This window comes from Carcharhinus amblyrhynchos, chromosome 3 (assembly GCF_965287045.1).
Source record: "Carcharhinus amblyrhynchos chromosome 3, sCarAmb.v2.hapA, whole genome shotgun sequence".
NCBI classification, from domain to species: domain Eukaryota; kingdom Metazoa; phylum Chordata; class Chondrichthyes; order Carcharhiniformes; family Carcharhinidae; genus Carcharhinus; species Carcharhinus amblyrhynchos.
This window is the reverse complement of record NC_137326.1, coordinates 110,946,986-110,965,668: the sequence shown is the minus strand read 5'-3', so window position 1 is coordinate 110,965,668 and position 18,683 is coordinate 110,946,986. Positions and strand designations below refer to the sequence as shown.

The window sequence follows — 18,683 nt, the reverse complement described above, 5'->3', positions numbered from 1 at the left end:
CCCCTTCTCGAAGCCACATGTACTCTGACTTTCCAAGGCCACCTATGGTCTCCCAATGAGACCATCCAATAATCCCCCAAGACTTTTCAGCTCCTAACTTACAGGATGCAGGTGCCTCCCCTAACCATGACTGTGCCATGACCCTAACCACCAGAACCAAATTCCTCAGAAGACTGACCACAGCCTGCACAGCACACTGGTCCAATGGCCGTCGCCAGTGACCCGGACCCCAACATGTTTGCTAATCAGGCTCTCTAAAATGGCCACACAGCCCCAGGACAGTGTGTTCAATATGCCATTGACAGTGCAACTTTAACCCATTACATTCTCTAACTCCACCCTGAAGAGTCTTAGAACTCTTGCGCAGGACAATCATTTACTTTTCCACTCTTGTTCCTTGATCCAGCCACCAGTCCTGCCTCCGTCTTCTCCCATTTCTCCAAAGTTCCACCCCCCACCCTCTCCTCCATCATCTTCCCACCACTCCCCTCCCCGCTCCAGTCTTGCCTCCGTCTTTCTCCTGCCCTGCTGGTCTTGCTTCCCGTGACCAGCCTTGGCGCAGCTTGCAGAACAAGCACCAAAATCCCGCAGTAGTGCTATTAAATGTAAGCAAAGGAAGCGTCCACAAACCTCAAAGTTGTTGAAGAAATGAAGCTCATCAGGAACATTGTACGTGAACTGTCCTTCTCATGGGCATTCATGAGATGGATATGAATGCAAATATTGTTTCTGACATTGATCAGCTGTTAAAGTTGGAAGATCAAACTTCCAATTCCAGCTTGTGGGAAATTTACTTTGTCCCCTTCTCCTTCCCCATCCCCCACCATGGTTCCTCCTGCTGGTGGGAACAGAAAATGCTGCCCTTTACATCATGTACACTTAGATGTAGAGAACTGTGCTGTAGATTAACTTCAGCAGTTTCCTTTGGAGTGGAAACAGCAATGACCCAATCAACAATCTCCTGCCAGACTAGTTTTAGTGGAGTGTTCTTCACAGCCACAAAGAAGTAAGTAGTCATAGCTTGCAAAAGGCCATGGGCATCTCTCTTCATTTAAGAACACTCATATATATCACTTCCTGCAGCAGCAGCTTCAGTACGTGAACATCCACTGACTCATGTGTGAGAAGACTCAATTATTTTAAATTATTCTACTATGAATCATAGAATCCCAAAAGCACAGAAGAAGGCCATTCGATCCATCAAGCTTGCCCTGACAACAATCTCATCCAGATCTTATTCCTGTAACCACCCCTCCCCCATCTTGCCCTGCTAATCCCCTGATACTAAGGATCTATTCAGCATGGCCAATCAACCTAACCTGCATATCCTTGGATAGTGAGAGGAAACCGGAGCACTTGGGAAAAACCCATGCAGACATGGGGAGAATGTGCAAACTCCACACAGAAAACTGAAATTCAATTCCGAAACTGGAATTGAACCCAGGTCCCTGGAGCTGGGAGGCAGCAGTGCGAACCACTGTGCCACCCACGTCTCCTCTCTTCTCCTCAATCTCCTCTCTGCAAACAAAAATGCTGCTCTTTAAATGGCATCAGCCATTGGGCAAGGAGTTTTCCAAAAATCAGCGTGACGTACTAATGCAAAGTACTGAGTATAAAGGTCAATATGAGCACAATTATGAAAGTGACTCAACACAGTGTTTACCAGAACTTTATACAGGGAAGACTGTTGAAACAAATCCGTATTTGCCTATTCTAGTGATACAGCTAGGTGTTAAAGATCCATGGCAGTGTTTGAAGAATAGCAGCAAGTTTTCCTGTCCAGCATGTGTCCATTAACTAATAAAACTAAAAATAGATTAGCCAGTCATTCATTTCATTGCTTTTTATAGAATCTTGCTATGTGCAAAATGGCTGCAATGATTTCCTAGCTAACAACAGTTACAGTATTTCAAAGGTTTTATGTAGAGTGTTTTGAAGCATTCCTAGGGGAGTAATAAGGCACTAGATAAATGCAAGTCTTAACAATAAGTTTTCTGAGACTACTGTAGTTTGGTTTTACTTTTCACTAAAATGTATTGTCAAGGTACTTTAAGATGCTATCATTTTTGTTACAATGTTCACAAAAGCAATTTTGTAGCGATGAAATCTAAACCTTGATTCTAATATATATTGTCTACAGATCTTCATACTTTAAAAAATGCAGTAAAGGTAGGTAATGTTGAATCACTGAATTAACAGCTTTAGAAATGATCATGTGTATAAAAGATGGAAGTACTTTTGTGGACTCAAGGTCTCTGGCATAAGTTAAGGATAAATAGTGTACTTGATAAACTAAAAAATGCACTTAATCATTGTGGTTTTCTTTCTCAAGAAATGTGAAACTTGTTTAAACTTCCTATTTGCTGACATAATTAGACAACCATGTTATTTTCTTACTCAGTGAAGATTCAGGTAGAATTAACTACCAAGCAATCACAAAATAAACAGTTCTGATGAAGGGTCATCCAGGCTCGAAATGTTGGCTCTATTCTCTCACCACAGATACTGCCAGATCTGATTAGATTTTCCAGCATTTTCTGCTTTTGTTTGATTCCAGCATCTGCAGTATTTTGCCTTTTCAAAAGAAAACATTGTTTTTCTTTCATATCATATAATCTCTATAGTGCAGAAGGAGGCCACTGGGCCAGTCGAGTCTGCACCAACTCTCTGAAAGAGCATCCCAGGCTCTTCCGTCTGCCTGTTCCCTGTAACACCACATGTTTACCCTGCCTAATCCACCTAACCAACACATTTTTGTACTGTGGGAGGAAACTGGAGCACCCAGAGGAAACCCATGCAGACACGGGGTGAACGTGCAAACTCCACACAGATGGTGACCCAAAACTGAAATTGAACCCTGGTGCCTGACACTGTGAGGCAGCAGTGCTAACCACTGTGCGACTATGTTGCCTGTGTAACTGAATGTTTATAAAAAAAGCTGTATTTTATATAGTGCCTTTCACATCATTAAGGTGTCCCAAAGCTCTTTACTGCCCATAATGAACTCCCTCGAGAATGTCAGAAAAGAACATTTTATCAGCATGTTCACTACAGTAGGCTTTGACAATTTATTGCATCAGGAAAATTGAGCATTACAATCAATTTTAATTGAACATTTTTTCCCTGTTTAAAAATTACACAGTGTAGCTTCACATTATTTGTGCTTTTCTCAATATGTGCTGTTGCTATCTTGTTAACCAATGCAAAAAGATTCCTTGTTCCAGGTAATAACTGTGTGAATTTTCGCAAAGTTATGATTGCCTTTCTAGTGAAGGGATACCCGGTCTTGAGTCTTCAGCATCCTCTTCACCAAAAATCTCTTGGCCTCTATCCAATTTCGTGTCAACGATTCAATAATACAGTGTAGCAGTAATCTGGGATCTTTTCTTTCAAGAGACTGGGAATTATAGGACAACTGGTGCTCTCATGACTGAGAGAGATGGGGATGGTTTTATGTAAGACAATCAAATGATGTGGAAGGAGTTTTACTGGCATGCTATGGATTCTACTGCCAAACAAAATGACAACCGATAATCTGCATTTTTAATATGATGCTTGTTGAGGGATATATATTTCTGGGGCTTGGCAAAAATAATAACGCAAAGGGATCTTTAACATCCACCTGGAAGGGTAGATGAGACTTTGGTTTAACACTTCAGCTGGAAGGTGACACGTTCTACTGTATCTCAATGTGACACTGGCCTATCTGCTGAACTGTGTGCTCAGATCTCTGGAGTGTGAATTGAAATCATGGCCTTCTGAATCAGGCAATCGTATTACAACGGGGGCCTTAACTGACACTAAAGTGAATGCATAATACCTACTTTATTGTTATGATATCAGAATGACAAGTTACACAAAGCTGCTTGAACTACTTTTTCTGATCAACAAAATGAATCAAAATTTGTGTTTTTAGCTGAAAATAATTCTCAATTATTATAAAATAGAACACACAATAGGGGCAGGAATGTGGTATGTATGATATGTGCCGTCACTAACATGGCTGATCATAGCCCATGCATGACTATTATTGCACATATCTCACTTGTGAAGATATCTGTCATGATATAGATGGATGTGTCATATGATCTTTTTATATTTTGTAGCTGAGAATGAGCATCAGGACTCAGGATGTTGGAGGTTGGATACCCCAAAGATGTGCTCTTAGGCTAATCGGTTTCCACCAAATTGACACTATTTCTTCCCTGAATCTGACTGAGTAGGGTCCCATTCATAGACATGCAGGGTAGAATAGGTGTAGGGCGATGCGGCGGCGCGGGCTCGTTGGGCCGAAGGGCCTGTTTCCCGTGCTGGGTTGTTCTTTGTTCTTTGTACTGGTCCACATTGCACCAAAATGTACTTTGCACTTTCATTACCTCTTCTTTAACACAAGTCAGTGCATTTTACATAAATAACAATTATTTGTGTTATTTATCTTTATAAAATGTAAACTGTGAAGGCAGCTAAGCTGCTTTATGATGTCATGAGAAAGCTGCTGACATCAGATCGGTAAATTGTGACATAATTAAAAATATTTTCACTTTGGATAAGGAAACTTGTAAATAATGTAAATATGTAAATACTCCCAATTAATTAAATGAGACTAAATTCTTGTTCAGAACAAGCCATTCCTCTTATCAGAAAGCCTTTATCAGTTCCAATGTACAGACTGTGATGGAAAAGAGTGAGATATCTAGCTGCTAACTAATCCGTATATTTGTTGTAGATTTTAAAACTTTATTGTACTCTGTAGTTTTCTCCAGTGGGAGCCATGTCATTTGGAAGCAATATAATCTGATATATCAGTTCTGAGATCAATCAATTACAATGCAAGGGTGAATTTCCGAGAACAATTCCTTACATGAGCAAGTATTTTGGCACGTGGAACTTGCTCTATGCTGAAATTGACTGTGTTCACTGTGAATAAAGATAGTAGCTACTCAGTATAAATACCCTGATATAAGGCATTGATTATGACCCTTTCACTTAGAAACGGAATATAAATATATTATGATGTCTTTATAACTTGCCTCTTTGCTTGCATGATACGATTGTGGCACCATGGTTAGCATTGCTGCCTCACAGCACCAGGGACCTGGGTTTGATTCCTGGCTTCGGTCACTATCTGTGCAGAGTCTGCATGTTGTCCCCGTGCCTGTGTAGGTTTCCTCCAGGAGCTCCAGTTTTCTCCCACTGTCCAAAAGGTATGCTGAGTAGGTGCATTGGCCATGCTAAGTTCTTCCCCAAGTATTATTTGAACAGGCATTGGAGCGTGGCGACTAGGGGATTTTCACAGTAAACTTATTGAATGGCTCACAGTGGCTATATTGTATCACACAGGTTTTGCTACAAAGGTTGCTGAGCTGTTTGAAAAATTGAGCTGTGAAAGAAAATATTTTCCAATGCATTTTGATTCTAAAGTACTCTGTATGAGGTCGAGCGGGTGGGGTGGGAGTGCCATGCATCTTTAATCTAATATATTGTTTTATACAACAGTGGTATGTAGACTTTTACACCTGTAAATCCTCACATGTCACATCCCAATCTCATCTCATCTCTATCATTAGGGTAAAGACAAGTTAGGAGTCCTGTCTGTAGAGAAAAAGGAGAAACAATTTGTGTCACACATCTCCTACTGACTTGGAAACGGTTTGCCTTCCCACCCTCTCAACTCACAATTATTGCGTGCCCCAAGGGACTTTGGAAATGAAGTATGCATATGTTATATTTTGTGTGATAGTGTGCATTTTAAAACTTTCAGAAATGTGTATTTGTTCATATTAGCTTAGCTGGTTTGATAATTAACCTTTCCACCAGAGTCTGTAAGCACAGACCTTCCACCTGAGTTTATAGGCACAGGCCTTCCACCTGGAGCGGTAGACAAAGAACTAAGAATAGTACAGCACAGGAACAGGCCCTTTGGCTCTCCAAGCCTGTGTTGATCATGATGTTTGCCCAAACTAAAACAGTATGCACTTATGGAGTCTGTATCCGTCTATCCATCCCCTATTCATGTATTTATCTAGATGCCCCTTAAATGCCACTATCAACAACTTGAGTTGGGAGGTACAGGTCTTCAACCTGAGTTGGTAGGCACGGACCTTCCACCTGAGTTGGTAGGCATGGACATTCTGCCTGAACTGGTAAGCAGGGATCTCCCATCTGAACTGGTAGGCATGAGCCTTCCACCTGAGCTGGTAGGCACAGACCTTCCACCTAGGTTGGTAGGCACAGACCTTCCACCTGAGTTGGTAGGCACGGACCTTCCACCTGAGTTGGTAGGCACAGAACTTCCACCTGAGTTGGTAGACATGGATCTTCCACCTGAGCTAGTAGACATGGACCTTCCACCTGAGTTGGTAGACACATACCTTCCATCTGAGTTGGGAGGCACAGACCTCCCACCTGAGTTGGTAAGCACGGACCTCCCACCTGAGTTGGTAGGCACGGACCTCCCACCTGAGTTGGTAAGCACAGACCTCCCACCTGAGTTGGTAAGCACAGACCTCCCACCTGAGTTGGTAGGCACGGACCTCCCACCTGAGTTGGTGGGCACGGACCCTCCACCTGAGTTGGTAGGCATAGACCCCCCACCTGAGTTGGTAGGCATGGACCTCCCACCTGAGCTGGTAGGCATGGACCTCCCACCTGAGCTGGTAGGCATGGACCTTCCACCTAAATTTATAGGCATAGAACTTCCAACAGAATTTATAAGCACAAACTTTCCACCTGAGTCAGTAGGCACAAACCTGGCACCAAGACTTGAGCAAGAGTCTGCCTGCTTTGGTTACTTGGGAACGTGGAGTAGCCTGTGTGGCAAAAAGCTCTTAATTTCATTGCTCTTTGGTGTGATTGATTGGAGGTGAAGTACTCTGGGAGTGGGTGGGCGGAGGGAGGGAGATATTTCTTGAGAAAAGCTCGTCAACTGTTTGGAAGCCAGATCTTGTGTGTTGAACTTTGGGGTGAGTTTATAAAATATATATGTATGTATGTATGAATGTGATCAGGCAGCGCTTCTGCGCTGTGTATGTAGAGGCCGGTAACAATAATCGGTGTTGCTGCTTGTCATTAGGAGCGAAGAGCTGCTGCTGCTGCCCTCTCCCCGGCAGTATCACGTGTCCTTTCCGGAACCCCAGAGGCGGAAATCCCCGAAAGTAGCCGATCGTCCGGCTGTGCGGACTGAGGACGAAGGTACGCCATTACTGGGGGCCGCCTTTCATTATCCGTCTCCATCCTCGGCATGGAGGCTGCTGCAAACACTCGCCGCTGACCGGCCCCGACCCACCTGACTTCTCTCTTTTATTTTTTTCTCTCTCTCTGATCCGCAGGAACCGAAGAAGGGAGGAAGGAACCGGGAAAAAAAAACAACCTCCTCTCCCCATCCTCCTCCTCCTCCTCCCGACCCTCCCCACACACACACAAAAAAAACAACATTTCACACACCTTGAGGAGGAAGGAGCCTCTTTTTCCCTCCCGGGTAAGGGCGACCGGACGGACGCGGTGCTTTGCTGAGAAGGAGGGAGGGGTGGGTGGGTTGCGGGTTTAGGCCAAGGGGAGGGAGGGTGGTGGGGGGTGTCGGTGCTTACAGGAGGGAGTCTCTCTCTCTCTCTGTGTGTCCCTCTCCCCCAGGCCCCTCACTGAAATGGGAGGAGGAGGAGGGGGGGTGGAGGTGAGAGAGAAGAAGGCAGAGTGAGGCCTCGGTATCTCTGTGCCTGATTCCCTGGCATGATCGGCTCCTACCCCAGCCGGTGGAGGGAGAGAGAGAGAGAAGGCCCACACAGCCTTAGCTGGGGGGCCTCCCCCCCCGCTGCTCTCTGGCCCTGCTCCTGGGTAGGGTGAAGTTAAGATCAGGCCTTCTCAGGCCGGTGCAGAGGAGGCCCCAGCTTCTCCTGCTAAAGTCTCAGGTTGGAAGTTTTATATTTTTTTTGTGTGTGTATGTGGTGGGGGGAGGGAAGGAAGGGTCAGATTGAAACAAGAGTCGGCTCTAAACTCGTGTCTTTCGGTGTGGGTTGTACAGAGGTGGGGGGGGGGGGAACATATGGGAACTGTTGAAGGTGGAATGTAACCCTGGAAAGGGGAATGTGTGTGTGTGTGTGTGTGGGGGGGGGGGTGGTGGTGGTAAGAAAGTGAACTCAGTGTTTTAACTACTATGAGATATTAGTATGATTATTTACCACCCCCCCCGATGTGTGTGTGTGTGGCAGCTGTTGGGAGTTGCTGCGTTTGCAGCCTGAGCCTAAAACTGACACGTTTGTGCTACTGGAGGGAGGAGGGAAAAAAAAAGCCGGTAAAAGAGGAACCATGTGCAGCTGGTGGTTGGGTCCGAGAGGCATGGCGCAAAGTGAGTGAGTCACACTGTCACCTCCTCCCCACACCGAGCCGGCTCTCTCAGCGCGCACATACACACACTATCCCACTGCTGCAAACTCTCCCATCATCTTTAACTATATATAGATATTCTCACAGCGCTGGAGAAAGATCACCATGTGACCCGACTCATTTTTTTAAAAAGTCAGGGCTCGGGGTTTTTTCTTCTGAGCGGAAGTGTAATAAAGTTTTAAACATTTTTGGGAAATGCGTTTTTAACAAGTAGTAGCAACCTTGAGTCTTGGCGAAACGGTGTGTTACTCGGGAAGGACAAGGACAAATTTATGGGCAGAACTTTCTTAAAAACTAATATTATGTAAGGACACGCATGCCGAGCTTTGGAGAGTTCTCGTTCCTTTGTTTTTAAATCTTCCGATTTCTTTTCTTCACTTTTGAAGTCTTAAATGTGTTTTCGGGTCGATCAGGGGATGATCTGTTATATTCGTTTGAGACAACTTAATTTCGAAGCGCAGAACAAGGAAGTCAACCCATGTTAATTTATTAGCTGAAATGTCTTTTTACTGATAGCAGGATATGTAATAAATCGCTGATGTAGTTTCATAACGTCCTGTGTTGCGAATTATTGCAAAGTTTCGCTCAAAATGATTTGAATTCGGCCCTCCTGACACTGGCGCTGAAATAGTTCAATATACTAATATTGAGGCGCATTCGGTGTAAAAAAAACTAATGGAAAATAGTTCTAGGAAGTTATCAGGCGGAATTTAGTAATTAAAATGCCATCGAATTGGGCATGTATCATTTCATGTTTAAAGTTTGAAATGAATATTGTATGTTTGATTCGGTATTGATATATTGTGTATAAAAATGAGGGTGCGAATGTGTATAGATTTAAAATACTTCCCATATGTTACAAAATTGCATGAATTGAAAGCATGCGGCAAATGTCGATGCATGTTCATAGGCTTGTTAATTTATCGGCATAGTCCACATGGGCTCAGTGCTGCTCCCTGGCAGTGGGTGTGGTTTTGATGTTCATTACAATTTGTGGGTTTCTCTCTGCACTGCAGTAACAGGCTGTAAGGTCTACTAATCGTCTGATAGCGTATGCTTGAGAGAATGTGTCCGGCAGAGAAATAGCAATAACTGATCGTATCTATAACTATAAGTCATTATTACAGGCGTCTTTTCTGTTTTGATAAGTTATATGCGTTGGTGTAATCAGAACGATTTTGGATGGCAATTTCTCAACTGTATAGGGAAGATTGGAAATGACTAAACATAATCCAAAAACCAACTTTGGTTAGCTCGGTTGTTAGATTGTTGGCTATGGAACTGTGTCAATATTGAAATGCAGTTAATGTGGCCTTATATTTTGGGGTAAAAACTTGCCTATAATTTTTTTAAAAATCAGACTTAATGTACGCTGATCTCCTGCATCATACCAAGAAAATTTAGGCCACAAAAATGTGGACAACTGACTAAATTGAGATATTTGGGCAATATTTAGATGGTCATACCTAATGTACAGCTGTAGCAATTGTTTTAATCTGGTATAAATTCATTTGGAGGGATGAATGTGAGTAAAATAAGCCACCTTATAATGAACTTGATTATTTGGATGGCTTTACAGTGCAGTTCGATAATCTGTATGATTGCTCGTAAGTTTTGGGTGTTATGAAAGCATTACATGTAGATGTGACATCTTGGAAGTTGTGACATTTTTTTAAATCCTTTGCATTTCATGTGGCTAGTAGCACAAATCTATTTTGCATCTATGTCAAAGTCCTAGGAATAAGTTTGATTTGCATTGCTACTCAGTAACATAATCTAGTTAAAGACCCTGTGGTAATTTGTTGAGGAAAGTTTAAGTGATTCAGCCACAGTTATTAGTGGTTTGGCAAGATGTAGTTAATGGCGTTAACATTCTGTTTCAAGTGCGTTGACTGTGTGGCTTTTTAATTTTTTGAGCTGAAGTTTAGCAGAAATTATGGTCTCTGCATTTGTTCAATTTTTTCCTGTATTAGTAGAATGAACTACGTTAAATTGGATGTGAATTGCATAATCTTGGTGTAAAATACTTTTGTGTATAGACTCAATCTGAATATAGTTTGAAACAAAATAGTGTTTCTTTTGGCATGATTTAAAACTCCATTGATAGGTTAAGTTGGCTTTGAGTTTTAATGCGAGTTGTATACTTGCATTGTGATGGTTCAAAGAATTGCTAATTCTATGTAATTAGGAGATACAGCATTGTTAGTAATGTTTGTCTTTCTAGCTTTTAACATTGAGCATAAAGTCATAATCACATCAAGCTCTCAATCAATTCATATTTAATATTGAATCTGTTGAATATTGGACGATAGAAGAAAACCTTTATCAGTTGAACTTATATAAGCTATTTGCAAGAGCTGTCTAATTTATTCCATAACCCTGTAAACTAATCTTCTAAGTGCATATCTAGTTCCCATGGAATTTGCTTCAGGTAGTTTCCTCCCAAATCAGTGCACCTCTTTCCCAGATCTTCAATTTTGAGATTTCAGATTTCCAGTTTTGCCACAGTACTGAAACAGCATTTATCAAAGGAAACAATGACAACTACTCTGCCCTAGTTCCACTCCTGTCTATCTAACCAGAGTGAGAGTGCCACTTGCAGTGGTTTCTCTTCTTGCTCCTGCCTTGTTACCTTACTGCCCCCTGAGGATCTACTCTAGACCCTCTCTTATATCTCATTTACACACTGTCCCAATGCAATAATCATAGAGGCAAGGGTTAATTTTCACAAGTATACTGATGAAATCTAACTTTACCTCACCGCCATCTCTTGACTGTTTCTAAATTGTTACGTTACTTATTCGACAACCAGTACTGGATGAGCAGAAATTTCCTCCAATTAAATATTAGTAAGATTGAAACCTTAGTTTTCAGTTTCCAAATTTGTTCACTGTCTATTGACTCCATCTTTTACCCTAGCAACTGTATTAGATAAATTCAGACTATTTTCAATCTTTGAGTGATATTTGACCCCAGGATGAGCTTCTGATACATCAATGCCATCACTAAGACTGCCTATTTCCACCTCTGTGATGTCTTCCAACTCCTGCTTCAGCTCATTTGCTGCTGAATCCTTCAGTCTTGCTTTTGTTTCTGCTAGATTTGACCATTCCAGATAAATTATGGCTGATCTCCCAAACTCTACCCTCTAAATGTAAGGTCATCCAAAATTCTGCCCATGTCTGAACTTGCACCAAGTCCTGTTCACTTATCACCCTTGTTCGCTGACTTATATTGGCTCCCTGTCAAGCCAAGTCTTGATTTTAAAATTGTCATCCTTGTTTTCAAATTCCTCCATGGCTTCTCTTTTCCCTATCCCTGTAATCTCCAGCCCCACAATCATCTGAGATATCTGAATTCTCTCATTCTGGTTCTTGAATATCCACAATTTTAATTGCATTCCCCACTGTCTTGTTGCCTATGTTCTGAACTTTGGGATTCCCTTCCTCAACCTTCTTGCCTCTCTACTCTACTTTCTTCCTTTAAGGCATTCTTTCTTTAAAAAAAAAAGGCTTTTGGTCTTTTGCCCTAATATCTCCTCTCCTGGCTTGGAGTCGTATTATAATGCCCCTGTGAAGTGCCTTGGAACATTTTATTATGCTAAAGGTCCTGTGTGAATGCAAGTTGTCATGTGCTCCAGATCTTAATGCTGAGAAAATTTTGCCACTTTTTTGACAGTTATTTTAAATCCATGACCCACTTTCCAGAGGAAATGGAGCAAGTTGGGAACCCTGTATAATTTGGAACACCTCTTTTAGGTCTTCACTCATCCCTCTGCTTTCAGGAAACATTCCTAGCCCCTCCAATCTTTCCAAATAACAGAAGTTTCTCATCTCAAGTATTATCCTGGTTAACCTTCCCTGCTTTCTTCAAGACCTTGACATCCGTCCTGAAATGTCGTTTACAATTGTACACAATATTACAGCTGAGGCAGCACTCTTGGAGATTATATTGCTTCCATTTTAGCAATCTTGAATTTTGAGTATATCATAGCCTTGCGATGTAAATAATTTGGTATTTGCACAATTTAATCAAACTTGAAAATAGGCTAAACACTGTTATTTTGTGCATCAGTCATGTGAATGTGCTAATTATGGGATTTCATCTTTGCTTAATGGAAAACTTAATGACCTGATTTGACGTGAACTGATCTTAAATTTGATGGTGGGAAAATTGTTCTGGAGGCATAGTATAACATATCCAGTGAATTTTAAATTTTATTGTTTGGCACAAGAGCCTTTTTTCCTTTGTCAATTTATTTTTCTCTGTTAAAACATTTCAACTGCGATGTGGGATGATCTAAATTGCATAGTGTACAATGCTCCATGTGACTGATTTTGCCAACAAGATTTACACTAGAGTAGGATGGGAGTGAGTTTGCAAGTTTTCTTCCAGTTATAGTGCTCCATCTAGTGGTTATGGTTGAGCCTTGTTCAATAAGTGCATGTTAACTTTACCGAGAACATTCCCTTTCTAACATCACTGTGGGTATATTTACACCACGTGGACATCAGTGGTTGAAGAAGATGGCTCACCACCACTTTGAGGGCAATAAATGCTAATCTAACCAGTGATGCTCACAGCCTGCAAAAGAATAATAAAATCCTCAGAATTATAGAATGGTCACAGCACAAGGAGGCCATTAAGCTGATCATATCCATGCTGACCCTCTGAGTTGCCCATCTTTTCCCCATAATCCCATAGACTGTTTCTCTTGCAGATAATTACCAATTCTCTTTGGAGGGCTTCAGTTGAATTTACTTCACATGCTCTTGAGCAACATGTTGCAGATCTGAACCACCTGCTAAACAAGTTTTTCTTGTGTTCCTGTTATTCTTTTGCCAATTGCCTTAACTCTGTGTCTTCTGGTTCTTGCTCCTTCTGCCAGAGGAGCAATTTAGACCAGCAGAGGTAGGCCATTGGGCCCAATGAGTCTACTTCACCATTCACTGAGTTAAATCATGGCTGATCCAATATAGTCCTCAACTCCACTTTCCTGCCTTACCTCTATTACCCTTGATTTCCTTACCGATTTAAAAATCAATCTCAGCCTTGAACATACTTAACGACCCAGCCTCCACAGCTCTGCGGTCAAGAATTCCACAAATTCACTACCCTCTGAGTGAAGCAAATCCTCATCTCTTTGAAATGGGTAGCTGCTTATTCTGAGATTATGCTCTCTAGCTCTGAAGTCTCCACGAGAGGAAACATTCACTGAGCATCCACCCTGTCAAGTTGCCTGAGAATCCTAGATGTATCAATAAGGTCACCTCATTCTTCTAAACGCCAATGAGTACAGGCCCAACCTAATTAAACTCCCCTCATAAAATAATCCCTCCATATTCAGGATCAACCGAGTGAACTGTCTTTATTTCTTCCCATTTACTCCGTTACTCATATTTGAACACCTTAATAAATCGGCTGTTTATCTTCTCTTTTCCAAGATGGACAATCCAATCTATGCAAGTGATTTCCCTCATCCTTGGAACCATTCTCAAATCTTCCTGTATACTCCCTAATACCGTAATGTCCTTCCTATGTACGATGCCCAAAACTGGATACAGTACTCCAGATGAGGTCCAACTGTTGTCTTATGCAGGGTTATCATAACTTGCTTTTATACTCTGCCCTTTAAGCCCAGGATCCTGCGTGCTTTATGAACCGCTTTCTCAATCTGCCTTGCTGCCTTCAACTATCGTGCACATAAACACCCTGTTTTAGCACCAGCTTTAGGATTGCGCTATTTAGTTACTGTTTCTCCTCCTTCCCACCAAAATGAATCACTTCACAATTCTTAGTGTTAAAATTCAACTGCCATTTGTAGGCCCCGTCTGAGCCTATGAATGTCCTTTTGAAGTTTAACACTATCCTGATCATAGAACCCTACAGTGCAGAAACAGGCCCATCGAGTCAGCACCGACCACAATCCCATCCAGGCCCTATCCTCTTATCCCTACACGTTTACCTGCTAATCCCTCTAACCTACACATCCCAGGACACTAAGGGGCAATTTTAACATAACTGCACATCTTTGGAATGTGGGAGGAAACTGGAGCACCTGGAGGAAACCCACGCAGACACGAGGAGAACGTGCAAACTCCACATAGACATCGTTAACAGTAGTTCCATGTGTCACCTTAAAACTGATCACCACCTGATGACACCAAGCTGCTAGATGTATTTCATGATAAAATATAGTGCACTGAAACTATACAACATTAGCAAACATAACTTACTTGGAAAGAAATTCTCAAGGTGCCAAACTTCAGCGAAAGGGGAGCTATGCAACCCTCTGTCAACTTGGTTAATTTGGTGTTTGTTACTGTCACTTTTCACATGTTGAGCAGAATTGTTGCTGAGCTTGATCATTTCCTGACCCTCAAACTGTGTATTTGAACTTGGTGGTAGTGAACAGGAGTGGGAACTCTGCTTGGATTTTTTTTCTATTGCCCCTCTTAAAAATTAATTTATGCAGTTTTATGCCCTGACTGAAATCAGCTGTCTCAGCAAAAACAGGTGGAGATTTTCTGGTCTGTCATTGTGCCTCACCAGGCAGTTCATTTGCGCACTAAGCTTTTGGTAGCTTCTGATAGTTATATAGTGCATTCTGGACTGCTTGGCTTTTGACAAGCTTCTGTATTTCAGTTAATTATTGGAGGACAAAATATGGGAACATAGTGCAACCAGTTGTCTGGTACAGTATAATCAGTTATTTTCAATCTGAGGAAAGGACAAAGGTATTATACGTTTCAAAATAATACAATGGTTATGTCTAGGCTCTGGATCATACCTGGCCACTGTTGAATGTTATATGGCCTCTGAAGCAGTGTTGACGTAGTTGTCAGTTTTCATGTACAAAATTTTTGTGCACTTCCCACATAGCTCCCTCTGTTTGCACTTGTCTTGAGTCCCGACTGAGGGAAAAGTGCTGTTGGGAATACAAATGTCATGTCGATTCACCAGTCTTTTGCTGTCCAATTATATGACAAAAAAATGAGTTCTGCCAGCAGATTACCTGTTCTGCTGATGTGTTTTTCAGAGGTGAGTTCTTTTTGTTAATCAAGCACGTCACATTGCTGATCTGTACAGTGGTTGAAACTGGGAGTAGGAAAAAAAGGAAACTTTGAACCAACTGATTCAGGGCCATGTAGGCTAAAGCTTTGAATATCAGTACTTATCGTTTCCTAAAAGACTAACCCCACCTCCCCTCCAAAACAGGTGACCACCTGACAAAATGGTTGCTTCTTCATTCTCAGATAATATAGAGTCATTGCGTTAGAAACCTGAATTTAGATATTCCAGTGACATCAAAAGATTCAAAGTGTTTTTTCAGTGCAGTTTTCATTTTAAATGGAGAATCAGCTGCAGTATTTTCTGCTGGAACAGTTTAGATTGCCTAGAGTGGAGACACATTTTCCAGCTTCTTTGAGTCTGTTTTCATGTCTCCCAAGTGACTATATGGTACCTGGGTGGTAAGGAGTCTCTTGAATATGATACATAACTTATCACAATTGTATAAGAAAGACAAGACCACATGATATATTTTCCTGTCTTTTTCTTGCATGTTTCTATGTCTATTCTTCCTCCTCCTCTCCCACCTCTGCATTGAAACAACAGCCGAGGCACAAATAAGTTGTGTTTACTATTGATTATTTGACAGCTGCACCTTTAATTAATTTGGTCACAGCTTGTAGCACTTGTTTTGTGTAGTAATGGCTAATTGTATTAATATACAAGCAATGCCTCTAGTCCTTTGGCATCAACTGTGTATGGGCTTTGTTTCTTTGCAAGTTGTTTCAAATTGTATGCATGTAGTTTCTGGCCTCTAGTGAACGTGCATTTTCATTTCCCAATGATTTCTGTTGCTTCTGGGATTCAAGACCCTGGTAGCTGGATCCCATGAGGTCTACCTGGTTTCCTTTATAGCAGCTGTTGTAGAAATGCCCTGTAGGTACTTACTGATTAGTTATTCACCTGGAGCTCTTTATACTTGTAAGTAAATCCAAACCTGCAGAAATAAACAATGGATAATGTTATATGTAACAAGCTATACTGGTACACTTTTTAAGCTATTCTGATGTTGCAACAGAAATACATTTATGATTTAATATTACAGCACAGATGCGCTATTATTTTTGTTCAACTTCTTTTTGATATAGAGTATAACTTGTGCTGGACCTTCATGGATTAAGCTTGTGTGTTAAATTTTTTAATTACTTTGCAAAATAGTAGCACCTATTAAATGTGACGTGGTTCATGACAGTACAAATAATTTGGCTCCCTGGCATGCAATGCCCAATTATCAATGAGGACTAATTCACTTGATCTGACATAATATTCGAAACAAGCTTTACTTTACAATTGTTTTATAAGCTTCGAGTGAACTTTTGTACAATGTTTCCAACTTATATTAAACGTAAGTGGTGGACTGCTGTATTTTCTTTTGATGTGGATATGCCGGCATTGGACTGGGGTAAATACAGTAAAAAGTCTGACAACACCAGGTTTCAGTCCAACCGATTTATTTGATAGTAAACTCACTAGCTTTCAGGTTAGCCCCTAACCCGAAAGCTAGTGAGTTTACTATCAAATAAATTGGTTGGACTGAAACCTGGTGTTGTCAGACTTTTTACTGTATTTTCTTTTGGCAATGAATACATGAAATTGCTACAGAGCTGGATTTTGAATTTTAATTGACTATCAATAGGGGTTAATGAGTAGTATTGCTTAAAGTGCACTTTTTTACAAATGGTCTTACCATCAATTTGCATGGTGTACTAGTCACATGTAACTACCACGTGCTGTTCAGGAAACTGGATCAGACACTGCAGGTGGATTCAAGTTCACAGCTACAATTTACTGCATGCTTGGATTCAAAATGGTGACATGACAGCACAGTGGTTAGCACTGCCGCCTCACAGCACCAGGGGTCAGAATTCAATTCTTAGCTTGGGTCACTGTCTGTACGGAGTCTGCATGTTCTCCCTGTGTCTGTGTGGGTTCCCTATGGGTGCTCCTGTTTCCTTCCACAGTCCAAAAGACATGTTGGTTAGGTGCATTGGCCTAAATACTCCCTCAGTGGACCCAACAGGTGTCGGAGTGTGGTGTCTAGGGGATTTTCACAGTAACTTCATTGCAGTATAAGCTTACTTGTGACTAATAAAGAAACTTTAAAAACTTTGAATTGGTGATAGTGCAAATTTAATTTTAACAAGTCTATTTGGCAGAATCACAGTTTAAAAAAAACTAATTTTTTCAATTTTAACAAACACTCGTCCTAACTATCTTAAACGTAGTGTGTTGACCTAGCTTTGTGGTCTCAAGAAATTGTAGTTTTTACATTTATTTCCTGATGTACTGTATTTATGTTAGATGTTAATGTGGAATATGTGGTCACATAAAACCAGTACATGCCAATTAATTGCACCATGTTAATAGTAATGTTTGTTTAATAGGAACATTTACTCAGCTATGGATTAATTCCTCATGACTTCTAATGGAAAGACTGCTGACTTGTAGGAACAATTTAGAGCGGGATTACTACTTTATAGGGAACACGTATTGCCCAGCATTGCAGCTGATCCATTATTGAATTATCAGATGTAAGTATTTTAACAAAGATCATCATCTTTATGTTGTTAATTATTGTTTTTATTTGTATGTATTAAATTTGATACATATATGCATTTAATTAAAAAATGTAATGACTGTCCCTATGGACAAACCCAGTGCATTGCCTGTAATACCAGTTTTGCCTGTAGGTGGAATTATGTTAGAGCTTTATTGTGTGATGTGTTACTCTCACATTCGCCATTCCAGCATTGCAAGCAGAAGTGATTGTAAGGCAGATTTTGAATATGCCTCTCCAGTAAGATGAAGTGAAATTTATCTGCATCACTTTTCACATCTGGCAGTAGTCACTGGATTGCCAATTACACTCAGCAGCATGATAACGCTTTCCTTCATCTCTGCCTGAAAGAATTATGTGCTCACTGCTGTGATTCCTGATTGTTGCATGGTCTGCTATTCACCACCCTTCGGCTGATTTCAGTTAATTCTTGTTGCTGTCCTATTTAATCAGTGATTCATTACTTGTCCCGGTTGGTGATACAGTGTGTCACCCTGTGCTCAGCCTGGTCCAGTTATCCTCTACCTTTCGACCTCAAGATTTGCTAACTGTGTTAGTGTTTAGCAAATGACTCAACAATCTGATTCTTAACTTTGACCTGCATAGGAGCTGACACCATTCTGTTAGCATGGAAAAGTCATTTGTACTTGTTCTTTCATGCATTAATTGTAGTTGT

The 18,683-nt window shown here is 41.2% G+C and overlaps 1 protein-coding gene across 6 annotated transcripts in view; it reads left to right on the top strand.

Moving 5' to 3' along the window:
* The first annotated feature begins 7,072 nt into the window (after positions 1-7,072).
* LOC145341013 (eukaryotic translation initiation factor 4 gamma 1-like) overlaps positions 7,073-18,683 on the top strand; it is a 134,707-nt gene continuing 123,096 nt past the window's right edge. For 5 of the 6 annotated variants that reach the window (XM_080185705.1, XM_080185704.1, XM_080185700.1 and 2 more), the window contains exons 1-3: positions 7,073-7,191; positions 7,329-7,477; positions 17,835-17,981. The gene's annotated coding sequence lies outside the window, so the exon portion shown is untranslated. Of the gene's footprint in view, positions 7,192-7,328; positions 7,478-8,547; positions 8,684-17,834; positions 17,982-18,683 lie in introns of those variants that run through there. The other variant, XM_080185703.1, reaches the window with a different exon arrangement.